The sequence below is a fragment of the Chiloscyllium plagiosum genome, chromosome 7 (genome assembly GCF_004010195.1).
Source record: "Chiloscyllium plagiosum isolate BGI_BamShark_2017 chromosome 7, ASM401019v2, whole genome shotgun sequence".
Classification (NCBI taxonomy): Eukaryota; Metazoa; Chordata; class Chondrichthyes; order Orectolobiformes; family Hemiscylliidae; genus Chiloscyllium; species Chiloscyllium plagiosum.
The window spans coordinates 117896130-117909225 of NC_057716.1; the positions used below are offsets into that span (position 1 = coordinate 117896130).

Sequence of the window (13096 nt, forward strand, 5' to 3'; positions counted from 1 at the left end):
ATTGTCAACATTACTGTAGTATAATATAATAATACAAGATTTCTACTTTTCTGTACTTTTAAAACATTTTTGTTTTTTATACATAAAAAAAGAATTAAACAGGACAAAATACACCTCTTAAAGCCATAGTATCGTCCCAAAGCAATCAGTGGTGTTAATTGTTAATTGTTAATGATTAGAAACCAGTTAGACCTAAACACAGAATATTTACTGGGATCTTTAGAATTAATACAATATGCGAGACTGACTCAGAACAAACATTAAATTCAAGATTAGAGTGGTGCTGGAAAAGCACTGCAGGTCAGGCAGCAGGAAAAATCGATATTTTGGGCAGGGGCCCTTCATCAGTAATCCTGCCCTAGACATTGATTTTCCTGTTCCTTGGATGCTGCCTTTTCAGCACCACTCTAATCTTGACTCTAATCTCCAGCATCTGCAGGCCTCACTTTCACCTACAAACATTAAGTTGTTCATTGATCACAGGGAGATGAAGCAACTAACCATAACCTCTGAGGTATCATCACATGTAGCCTCAGTGGCCTAATGGATAAGGCACTGGCCTCTGGAGCCAGGGATTATGGGTTCAAGTCCCACCTGGGGTGAATTAGGTTTTGGACCCCAATTGAATCTTCACATTCCTCACCACAACATTGCCATGTGCTACTCACATTAGTGAGTTCAGAAATTGGTAAGTAGACAGATAAATGCATGGTGCAAGGCAGAGGGTTTTAGATTCCTGGATCACTGGGACTGCTTTTGGGCTAGTTTGGCAGGAGGAGGGGGGACACAGAATATTGATGAGACACAGACACATCATGCTAAATTGGTTGCTTTCTCATTACAAATAGGATAACATTTCCAGCTTTATTTTAAAAATGTGCCTCTACAATTAATATAGCTGTCTCATTCACAGAGAAGTACAGCACAGGAACAAACCTTTCAACCCCCCCAAGCCTGATCTGATCAACATGCCCTATATAAACTAAAAAACAAATTTTCTGCTCTTATTTGCTATGTATCCTTCTACTCCCTTCTTATTCACGTAACCATCCAGATGCCTCTTAGATGTCACCAATGTGCCTGCTTCCACCATCTCATCTAGCAGTGTGTTCCAGGCTGTTACTACTCTCTGTGTGAAAACTTCCCTTGTACATCTCCCATATTACAGTGAGTGAGGAAGATGTCAGACAGCCTGCCTGCCCTTAGACTTACTGAGGTCAATTCATGCTCACTATAGGGCCTTAGTTCTGCACCTGTCACTATTTTCTGTGTGGCACAGAAGATGAAGCCAAGGAGCCCAATAGCTTTCATTGCCCAGAGTTGAACTCATAAATAAAAAGGGGATGATGGGCTTGTAGTATAGGGCCCCCAATAGTGACTGAAGTGTTAATGGTGGACCACACTGGAACCTGTGATCATAATTCTATTAGTTTTAAAATTGTTATTGAAAAGGATAGGCTTTGTGCAAAAATTAAAGTTCTAAACTGGAGTAAGGCCAACTTTGACAGTATGAGACAGGAACTTTCAAAACATTGATTGAGTAGAGTGTTCACAGGTAAAAGAATAGCTCGAATAGCTATGCTTTCAAAAGTGGAATAATGAGATGTTCCTATCAAATGAAGGGTAGGGGTGGTAGGAGTAGAAGTCAATGGAGGAATAAAAATTTTGAGGCTCTGATCAAGAAGAAAAGGAGGCATATATTAGGTATAGACAACTGGGATCAAGTGAATTGCTTCAAGTGTATAGGCATGTAAGGGCATTCTTAAGATGGAAATCAGGAGGGCAAACTGGAGTGTGGGAGGTTTAGAGGCGACTTGATAGACATTTATGAAATAATGAGAGGTATGGATAGAGTTGATGGTAGTTGTCTTTTCCCTAAGACGAAGAATTTCAAGACTGGAGGCAGATTTTTAGAGTGAGAGGAGAGAGATTCAAAAAAGACATGAGGCAAATCTTCTACACAGTGGGTGGTCTGGACGTGGAATGAACTCTCTCATGAAGTAATGGATGTTGGTACAATTACAATGTTTAAAAGACATTTGGATAGATACATGAATAGGAAAAGTTGGAGGCACATGGATCAGGAACACGCAGGTGGGACCAGTTTAGTTTCGGCTTATGTTCAGCATGGACTGATTGGACCGAAGGGTCTGTTTCCGTGCTGTATGACTATATGACTGTATATTACATAGCCTTGGCAGATAAGGATAATTTAAAGAGATTTGACACGTTCTTTAGGAGCAAAAGAGCAATTAGGGAGAGAATAAGGCCCCTTAAAGATCAACGAGGCCATCTCTATGTGGAACTACAGGAAATGGAAGAGCTACTAAATGAATATTTTGCATCAGTATTTACTGTGAAGTCTAAGGAACTCAGGGAAATAAATACAGATGTTTTGAAAGCAATCCACATAACAGAAGAGGAGTGTTGGAGGTCTTAAAAAAAATTAAATGGAGATAAATCTCAGGGATCTGAATGAATCATATCCCAAGACATTGTGGGAAGCTAGGGAAAAAACTCTGGGGCCCCTAGCAGAGATATTGTATCATCTACAGTCACAGGTGAGGTGCTGGAGAACTGGAGGGTGGCTAATGTTGTGCCAGAAAGGCTATAAGTAGAAACCGGGCAACTATAGAAGCCTGAGGCTGATATCAGTCTTGGGCAATCTGTTGGAGGGGATTTTGAGAAACAGGATCTACATGCCATTGGAGAGGCAAGGATTGATTAGGGATGGTTAGCATGGCTTTGCACATAGGAAATCCTGGGGGCTGCCGCATCCACACCTCCCCCTCACCTCCTTCTAAGGCCCCAAAGGAGCCTTTCACATCTGTCAGAGATTAACCTGCACTTCCACACATGTCATTTACTGTATCCATTGCTCCTGATGTGATCTCCTCTGTCACTGGGGAGACAGAGCACTACTTTTGGAACGCTTTGGAGAACATCTCCAAGACACACGCATGAAGCAGCCACTGCCCCGTGCTGAACGCTTTAACTCCCCTTCCCACTCCCTCAAGGACATGCAGCTCCTGGGCCTCCTCCATCGCCAAACCCTTACTGCCCACCATCTGGAGGAAGAAAACCTCATCTTCCGCATGGGGACACTCCAACCACATGGGATCAATGTGGATTTCACCAGTTTCCTCATTTCCCCTCCCCCCACCTTATCACAGATTGAACCTTTCAACTTGACACCACCCTCTTGACCTATCCTACCTGTCCATCTTCCTTCCCACCTATCTGCTCCACCCTCCTCTCCGACCTATCACCATCACACCTTTATCTACCTATTGCACTCTTAGCTACCTTCCCCACAGCCCCACACCCATCCCATTTATCTCTCAGCCTTCTTGGCCCACAAGCCTCATCCCTGATGAAAGGCTCATACCCGAAATGTCGATTCTCCTGCTCCACAGATGTTGCCTGACCTGCTGTGCTTTTCCAGCGCTACGCTCTCGATGTGGGAAATCCTGCCACACAACTTGATTGAGTTTTTTGAGAATGTAATCAAAAAGATAGTTGAGGGCAGAGTTGTAGATGTTGTGTATATGAACTTTAGTAAAGTCTTTGACAAGATTCCGCATGTTAGACTGGTTAATAAAGTTAGGTCACATGGATTCTGGGTAATCCAAGATGGGAAAAACATCTGGCTGTAATAGCTGCTCCTTTTTTGAGGTATTTTAGGTGATTTCCTCAAATTCCAGGAGCAGCAACTACTGTTTTATATGCTGTTGCATTGTTTTGGAACTTTGGAAAAAGAAAGTCAAAACAACAACAGTTTTAAAAGGGAGAAGAACAGACAAAGGAAGCACATGGTGAGGTTGGTTCAGGAGGGAGGAAGGGAGAAAGAAACTGACACCACAGTGTACCTGCATAGTACTGCCTTTGCTGTTTGAATTCATGTATTGCTGGACATCGGAGTGCGTCTGGGAAAATTAACAAACAGTGAAATTCACAACTGATCTTGGAGGAACTATTTGGGCGAAGTTCATAGCACAGAATCAGATAAGTTAATTGTTTTAAGTGGCCTACAGAAAGTCTGTAGTACTAAGTAGAGTGGGTTCTTTCTTGATTATATGTTTTTTGAGATATGTCTCTTGATTAAACTTAAAATATAAGCCATAACTAGTAATCTAACCTGGGGCAGTGTTTTGTAGAGGAATAAGACGATGTTATTTTCTGGGTCTGTAGATTGTGAAGGAGCAAAAATAACCTTTAGTAGGGTGATATGTGCTTCTTGTCAGATGTGGGAGTTTAAAGAGAGTTTAAGGGTTACTGCAGATTATATCTGCAATAAATGCTGTTGGTTGCAAATCTTATCAGATCGAATGGATCAGTAGGAGAGACAGAAGCAATGAGGAATTTGCAACAGCAACATATGTGATGGATGGCAGGTATAGGAAGGGGGAAAGTCTCAGATATAGTCACATAAGTGGGTTAACTCCAGGAAAGGTAAGAGAGGTAGGCACCTAGTGCAGGTGTGTTCTGTGGCTATACCCATTTCAAACAAGTAAGTTTGGAAAATGTAGGGGGTGATGGATACTCAGGGGAACGTAGCACAAACAGCCAAGTTTCGGGTATTGTGACTGGCCCTAATGCAATGAGGGATACGTCGGATTCCAAGAGATCAATTGTATTAGGGGATTCTCTAGTCCGAATTATAGACAGATGATTCTGTGGCCAGCAGCGAAAAATCAGAATGGTGTGTTGCTTCCCTGGTGCCAGGATCAAGGATGTCTCAGAGAGGGTGCAGAACGTTCTCAAGGGGGAGAAGGGCCAGCAAGAGGTCATTGTCCACATTGGAACCAACGACATAGGAAGGGAAAAGGTTACAATTCTGAAGGGTGATTACAGAGAGTTAGGCAGGAATTTAAAAAGGAGGTCCTCGTGAGTAGTAATATCTGGAATGCTCCCAGTGCTACAAGCTAGTGAGGGCAGAAATAGGAAGATAGAGCAGGTGAATGCATGGCTGAAAAGCTGGTATATGGGAGAAGGATTCACATTTTTGGATTATTGGAATCTCTTTTGGGGTAGAAGTGACCTGGACAAGAGGGACGGTTTGCACCTAAATTGGAAGGGGACTAATATACTGGCAGGGAGATTTTCTAGAGCTGCTTGGGAGGATTTAAACTTGTAAGGTGGGGGGGGGGTGAGGGGAAACGACCCAGGGAGACTGTGAGGACAGAGGTCAATTTGCGACTGGTACAGTTGAGAATAGAAGAGAGTCAAACAGTCAGGGCAGGCAGGGACAAGGTAGGACGAATAAATTAAACTGCATTTAATTCAATGCAAGGGGAGAAAGTGAGGTCTGCAGATGCTGGAGATCAGAGCTGAAAATGTGTTGCTACTGTTCCAGCAACACATTCAATGCAAGGGGCCTAACAGTGAAGGCAGATGAACTCAGGGCATGGTTAGGAACATGGGACTGGGATATCAGAGCAATTACAGAAACATGGCTCAGGGATGGGGAGGATTGGCAGTTTAATGCTCCAGGATACAAATGCTACAGGAAGGATAAAAAGGGAGGCAAGAGAGGAGGGGGAGTAGCGTTTTTGATAAAGGATAGCATTACAGCAGTGCAGAGGGAGGATATTCCTGGAAATACATCCAGGGAAGTTATTTGAGTGGAACTGAGAAATAAGAAACGGACGATCACCTTATTGGGATTGTAATATACACCCCCTAATAGTCAGTGGGAAATTGAGAAACAAACTTGTAAGGAGATCTCAGCTATCTGTAAGAATAATAGGGTGGTTATGGTAAGGGATTTTAACTTTTCTGATTCAGTATGTGGATGTACCCACTAGAGAAGGTGCAAAACTTGACCTACTCTTGGGAAATAAGGCAGGGTAGGTGACTGAGGTGTCAGTGGCGGAGCACTTTGGGGCCAACAACCATAAATCTATTAGATTTAAAATAGTGATGGAAAAGGATAGACCAGATCTAAAAGTTGAAGTTCGAAATTGGAGAAAGGCCAAATTTGACGGTTATAGGCAAGAACTTTCAAAAGCTGATTGGGGGCAGATGTTCACAGGTAAAGGGATGGCTGGAAAATGGGAAGCCTTCAGGAATGAGATTATGAGAATCCAGAGAATGTATATTCCTGTTAGGGTGAAAGGAAAGGCTGGTAGGTATAGGGAATGCTGGTTGACTAAAGAAATTGAGGGTTTGGTTAAGAAAAAGAAGGAAGCATATGTCAGGAATAGAATCTAAGTGAATCCTTAGAAGAGTATAAAGGCAGTAGGAGTATACTTAAGAGGGAAATCAGAAGGGCAAAAAGGGGACATGAGATAGCTTTGGCAAATAGAATTTAGGAGAATCCAAAGGGTTTTTATAAATACATTAAGGACAAAAGGGTAACGAGGGAGAGAATAGGGCCCCTCGAAAATCAGCAAGGTGGCCTTTATGTGAAGCCACAGAAAATGGGGGAGATACTAAATTAGTACTTTGCATCAGTATTTACTGTGGAAAAGGATATGGAAGATATAACTGTAAGGAAATAGATGGTGACGTCTTGCAAAATGTCTATATTACAGAGGAGGAAGTGCTGGATGTCTTGAAACAAATAAAGGTGGATAAATCCCCAGGACCTGATCAGGTTTACCCTAGAACTCTGTGGGAAGCTAGAGAAGTGATTGGTGGGCCCCTTGCTGAGATATTTGTATCATCAATAGTCACAGGTGAGGTGCCGGAAGACTGGAAGTTGGCTAACGTGGTGCCACTGTTTAAGAAGGGTGGTAAGGACAAGCCAGGAAACTATAGATCAGTGAGCCTGACGTCGGTGTTGGGCACGTTGTTGGAGGGAATCCTGAGGGACAGGATGTACATGTATTTGGAAAGGCAAGGTCTGCTTAGGGATAGTCAACATGACTTTGTGCTTGGAAAATCATGTCTCACAAACTTGATTGAGTTTTTTGAAGAAATAACAAAGAGAATTGATGAGGGCAGAGCGGTAGATCTGACCTATATGGACTTCAGTAAGGTGTTCGACAAGGTTCCCCATGGGAGACTGATTAGCAAGGTTAGATCTCATGGAATAAAGGGAGAACTAGCCATTTAGATACAGAACTGGTTCAAAGGTAGAAGACAGAGAGTGGTGGTGGAGGGTTGTTTTTCAGACTAGAGGCCTGTGACCAGTGGAGTACCCTCTACTTTTTGTCATTTACATAAATGATTTGGATGCGAGCATAAGAGGTACAGTTAGTAAGTTTGCAGATTACACCAAAATTGGAGATGTAGTGGACAGCGAAGAAGGTTACCTCAGATTACAACAGGATCTTGACCAGATGGGCCAACGGGCTGAGAAGTGGCAGGTAGAGTTTAATTCAGATAAATGTGAGGTGCTGCATTTTGGGAAAGCAAATCTTAGCAGGACTTATATCCTAGGGACTGTTGCTGAACAAAGAGACCTTGGAGTGCAGGTTCATAGCTCTTTGAAAGTGGAGTCGCAGGTAGACAGGATAGTGAAGAAGGCATTTGGTATGATTTCCTTTATTGGTCAGAGTATTGAGTACAGGAGTTGGGAGGTCATGTTGCAGCTGTACAGGACATTGGTTAGGCCACTGTTGGAATATTGTGTGCAATCCTGGTCTCCTTCCTATCGGAAGGGTGTTGTGAAACCTGAAAGGGTTCAGAAAAGATTTACAAGGATGTTGCCAGGGTTGGAGGATTTGAACCATAGGAAGAGGCTGACTAGGCTGTGGCTGTTTTCCCTGGAGTGAAGGTTGAGAGGTGACCTTATAGAGGTTTATAAAATCATGAGGGGCATGGATAGGATAAATAGACAAAGTCTTTTCCCTGTGCTGGGGGGAGTCCAGAACTAGAGGGCATAGATTTAGGGTGAGAGGGGAAAGATCTAAGAGACTTAAGGGACAACTTTTTCACAGAGGGTGGTATATGTGTATGGAATGAGCTGCCAGAGGAAGTGGTGGAGGCTGGTACAATTGTAACATTTAAAAGGCATTTGGATGAGTATATGATTAGGAAGGGTTTGGAGGGATATGGGCCGGGTGCTGGCAGGTAGGACTAGATTGGGTTGGGATATCTGGTCAGCATGGACGGGTTGGGCCGAAGGATCTGTTTCCATGTAGTACATGTCTATGACTCTATGATTCAGGGAAAGCTTGTCAATTGGATGCAAAAATGACTTGATGGTAGGAGACAGAAGATAGTGGGTGAGACTTGTTTTTCAGATTGCAGGCCACTGACCAGGAGTGTTCTGCAAGGATTGCCACTGGTCCACAGTTGTTTGTCATTTATGCAAATGACTTGAATAAGAACTTGGGAGGAATAGTTAATAAATTCACAGATGACACCAAAATTGGTGGTAGAGTAGACAGAAATGAATGTTATCTAAGATTACAACGTGATCTTGATTCATTTGACCAGTGAACTGAAAGTGGCAGATGGGGTTTAATTTGGATAAATTGTATTTGTATTGGATATTAGGATTGCATTTTGGTAAGATGACAAGGGCAGGACTTATCCAGTTAATGCTTGGGCCCTGAGTAATGTTGTCGAACAGAGAGAGACCTAGGGGTTCAGGCATTTAGTTCCTTGAAGGTTGTGTCACAGGTAAACAGGATGATTAGCACACTTGCCTTCATTGCTCACACCATTAAGTAGAGGAGTTGGGACATCATGTTGAGTTGGTGAGGCCAATCCTAGAGCACCGCACACAGCTCCAACCACCCTGCCACAGGAAGGACACTGTCAAACTGGAGAGGATTCAGAAAAGACCCACAAAGGTGGTATTAAGACTGGAGGATTCAAGTTATACGGAGAAGCTGGATAGAACACAGAGCACAGAGAAGTACAGCACAGGAACAGGCCCTTTGGCCCTCCACACCTGTGCCAATCATCATGCCCCAACTAAACAAAAAAACAAATTTTCTGCCCTTAATAGTTATGTATCCCTCTATTCCCTCCCCATTCATGTAACCACTCAGATGCCTCTTAGATGTCACCAACTTGCCTGTTCCACCACCTCAGCTGGCAGTGCATTCCAAGTCCCTACCATTGTCTGCATAAAAAACTTCCCTTGCACATCTCCCTTAAACTTTTCCCCTCTCACCTTGAACCTGTGCTCCCTCATAATTGAAACTTCAACCCTGGGAAAAAGCCTCTGACTATCCACCCTATCCATGTCTCTCATAATTTTGTAGACTTCTATCAAGTCTCCTCTCGGCTGCCATCTTTCCAGTGAATACAATCCTAGTCTTTTTAACCTTTCCTCATAGCCAATACCCTCGAGACCAGGTAATATCCTGGTGAACCTCCTCTGCACTCTCTCCAAAGTTTCCATGTCCTTCTGGTAATGTGGCAACCAAAACGGTACACAATACTCCAAACACTCTCTCTGGGGACTCCAAGTTTGGGCCCATCCAAAATACCGGATTAACCTGAGTCCAGGTTCCATGACTTTTCTACCTCTGAGACAGGCTGTAGTCCCAGCGGTGGCCATCATCGGCTGATGGCACTCTAAGGTAGGACTACTTCCCATCTGGACATAAGGATCCCATTCTGAATCACTCAAAGCTACTCTCTGTGTAATATTGTTGCAGGCAGCCAACTTTTCAGTCAGTTCTTTGATCATTGAATTTCTAGTTGGTTGGTGGACCATGCAAGGAAACAATTTACATCTAAAATTTATCCTCTTTTCCCCTCAGGTGGATGTAAAAGATCCAGTGGCGCTATTTTGGCAAAGAGTAGCGAAGTTTTTCTGACACCCAGACATCATTTATTCATAAACTCAACATATGTCAACAAAAGTTTAGTTCCTCATTACTGCGTTGCTGCATACAAATCAACTTGTGAATGAACAGAAGAATGGGAGTCATTCGCAACCTAGAGACTGCCTGTACTAGGGCTAAAAGTTTAAGATCATAAAATAGACTGTTATTCCCATGACTACAGAAGATTAAGAGGAGAATTCTTTGATGTATTTAAGATGATTAATTGAGTTGGTATTGAAGATAGAAAGAAACTATTATTAGTGGTGAGAGAGTCCAGAATGAGTGGACATACGGATGGATAAAGTTACGATATGAATCAGCCATGAACTGTTTTAATGCCAGAATATGTTCAACGGGCTGAATAATTTACTCCTGATTCTATGATACCAGTTCAAAAATTACTTAATTGACTGAAAGATATCTTGGGACATATTGATGTCATAACTGAATTGAATTAGCTTAATCGTCACATACCGAAATGAGTACAGTGAAAGTGTGCAAGTTGCTGCTTATGGTGCTTATGGTACAGCTTTTTTCAGTACAGTTCATGGAAAAATAAAGAAGTTAAGACAAATGTCCAGCATTGCAGATTTAGGAATAAATTATAAAATAGATTTTAAAAAGTACAGAAAAATGGTCCTCCCACCCAGTTCATGTTGACATCTAGCCTTCCTGAGAGCCTACCCCACTAGCTACCTGACGAAGGAGCAGTGGTCTGAAAGATAGTACTTCCAAACAAACCTGTTGGACTATAACCTGGTGTTACGTGATTTTTAAATATATTTAATACCACTGAAATAAAACAATGGACTATTATTCACATAAACTTAATAATAACTGAAGCAATCCACTTGCTACCTAACCCGCCAGCAACCAGGCAGTTGGGATTAAATTCCTAACCATGTGAATGGTTCACAGACACCCGAAAGTATGCCATTTCCCAGATTCTCTGGGTTTTCATGTCAAGGGTGAAATCTCTACTTGTCATTTTGATCAAAAAATGCAATAAGGTGCATGCTGAGACTTCTCATTTCCTCATTCGATTGGGTACCTGCTATTGAATTGGATGCCAATATCCCAATTGAGATGGTACTCAATGGCATGTAGCTAGCTGGCATTTAGGAATGGCATGGTTTTCTGTCATGTCAAGTAAGAGTAGTGATTGCAGGATTTTTGTTTTAAAATTGTAATTTGATTCTCTTCCACAGAATGCTGATTGCATGGGAGTTTTGTTGGAGAGGGTGTTCATCAGGTGTTTGGGCAACCCAGTGTCATAGAGTCATAGAGTTATATAGCACAGAAACAGACCCTTCGGTTTAACTAGATATCCTAAACTGATCTTGTCCCATCCTTTCTATTCATGTAGCAGATGCCTTTTAAATATTGTAATTGTACTCACCTCCACCACCACCTCTGGTAGTCCATTCCACACAAGCACCACCTTCTGCATGAAAAACTGGCCCCTTAGATCCCCCTAAATCTCTCCCCACTCATCACAAACATCTGCCCTGTAGTTTAGGACTCCCCTACCCTGGGAAAAGTATCTTGGCTATTCACCCAATACATGCCTCTCATGATTTTTCAACCCCGACAAGGTCACTCCCTCCCATTCCCCAGCCTCTGACACCCAAGCCTACCCACCCCTTCCCCACGGCCCAAACACTCAAAGCCCAGCAACGTCCCCACAAATCCTCTCTAAATGTCAAGTCCAACATCCTTCCCACAGCAAGGAGACCAGAACCGAACACAACACCCCAAAAGCAGCCTCACCAATGCTTTGCACAGCTGCAACACGATGTCCCAACTCTCACACTTAACGCACTGACCCCCAATGAAGGGAGCACCGGTCTGCTCCACTAATAGGACAGATGACATCACATGCATACCCAATGCCACATGCGGCCACCTCCTCCATGAAAACCAAAGAACAAACCTCTAGCCCAATAGGAACCCCCACATCCCAGGACACTCCAACCTGAAGTGCAGTCACTGCTACAATGCAGAAAACATGAAAGCAACCCTGCTCAAAGCAACAACAAGACAATCCCTCTCCCTACCGATGTTGGCCAAGGGATAAATATTTGCCTGGGTGTTTCACATATCGATTAACTAATACTGGGGAGTGAGGTACAGACTGGAATCTAATTGAGGAGTTTGGGATGTTTATAAATAAAATCACAGATAGTCCAGAGGGCACAGCTTTAGAGTAAAAGGAAACTTTTTAGAATGGAGATAAGGAAAAACTTCTCCAGCCAGAGTAGTGAATTTATGGCATTCATTGCCACAGAAGGCTGTGGGTATATTGAAGACAGAGATAGGTAGATTCTTGAGTATCAAGGGGATCAAGGGTTATGGGGAGAAAGCAGGAGAATGGGGTTGAGAAACTTATTAGGCATGGTTGAATGGCTTGCAGACTCTTTGGGATGAATGGTTTAATTTCTGCTCCTATGTCTTGTGGCCCAATTCAAAAATGAGCCTAACCACATGAGATTCAACTGCTGTGCATGGAGATTTACATTTGTTCTGAAAGATGGGAGAAACAGGCAGGCACTCACATAGTGACCAACACTCAGGAAAGGACAGAAGGATATGTGGGAGAGAATTAGGCAAGCGCTCACGTAGAGACCAACACTCAGGAAAGGAACAGAAGGATATGTGGAGTTCCAAATGGCACCAGATCAAGGCAGTCTTAGATTTAAACAGAGACTCAGCAGAGATAGCTTGGAGAATAAAATGGAAAGAGGATAAATCACAGGAAGTTAACCTGCTCATTCAGGTAGCATTTAGGAGGACAAATGCTGAATTCCAGATTTTACCAAATTAAAAATCACACAACACCAGGTTATAGTCCAACTGGTTTATTTGGAAGTATTAGTTTTCAGAGTGCTCTTGTTGGACTATAACTTGGTGTTGTGTGATTTTTAACTTTGTCCACCCCAGTCCAACACTGGTACCTCCACATCACAGATTTTACTAGGTATTAATGTGGGATAGTGAGGAAAAGCTATCAGATTACTGAAAGTATGCACTGACAAGTTAAAACTGACCTGCAATTGACAACATCACATTTTAGCATGAGGCCTAGCCACACACATTCACATTGTGCAACAGATTTTGATTCTGAACAAAGCCTTGTGTTTACAGTATTCAAATCTTTCAGATGTTTGAAGCTTGCAAAGGTAAGGCATGATTTGGAGACGCCGGTGTTGGACTGGGGTGTACAAAGTTAAAAATCACACAATACCAGGTTATAGTCCAATAGGTTTATTTGGAAGCACTAGCTTTCAGTGCATTGCTCCTTCATCAGGTGGTTGTGGAGTATAAGATTGTATGACACAGAATTTATAGCAAAAGTTTACAGC

At 42.7% G+C, this 13096-nt stretch overlaps 1 non-coding gene across 1 annotated transcript; it reads left to right on the plus strand.

Annotated features, from left to right (window-relative positions):
- The first annotated feature begins 529 nt into the window (after window positions 1–529).
- trnaq-cug lies at window positions 530–602 on the plus strand. The gene has a single exon. It is a non-coding gene; the product is annotated as a tRNA-Gln (tRNA).
- Window positions 603–13096: the final 12494 nt, after the last annotated feature.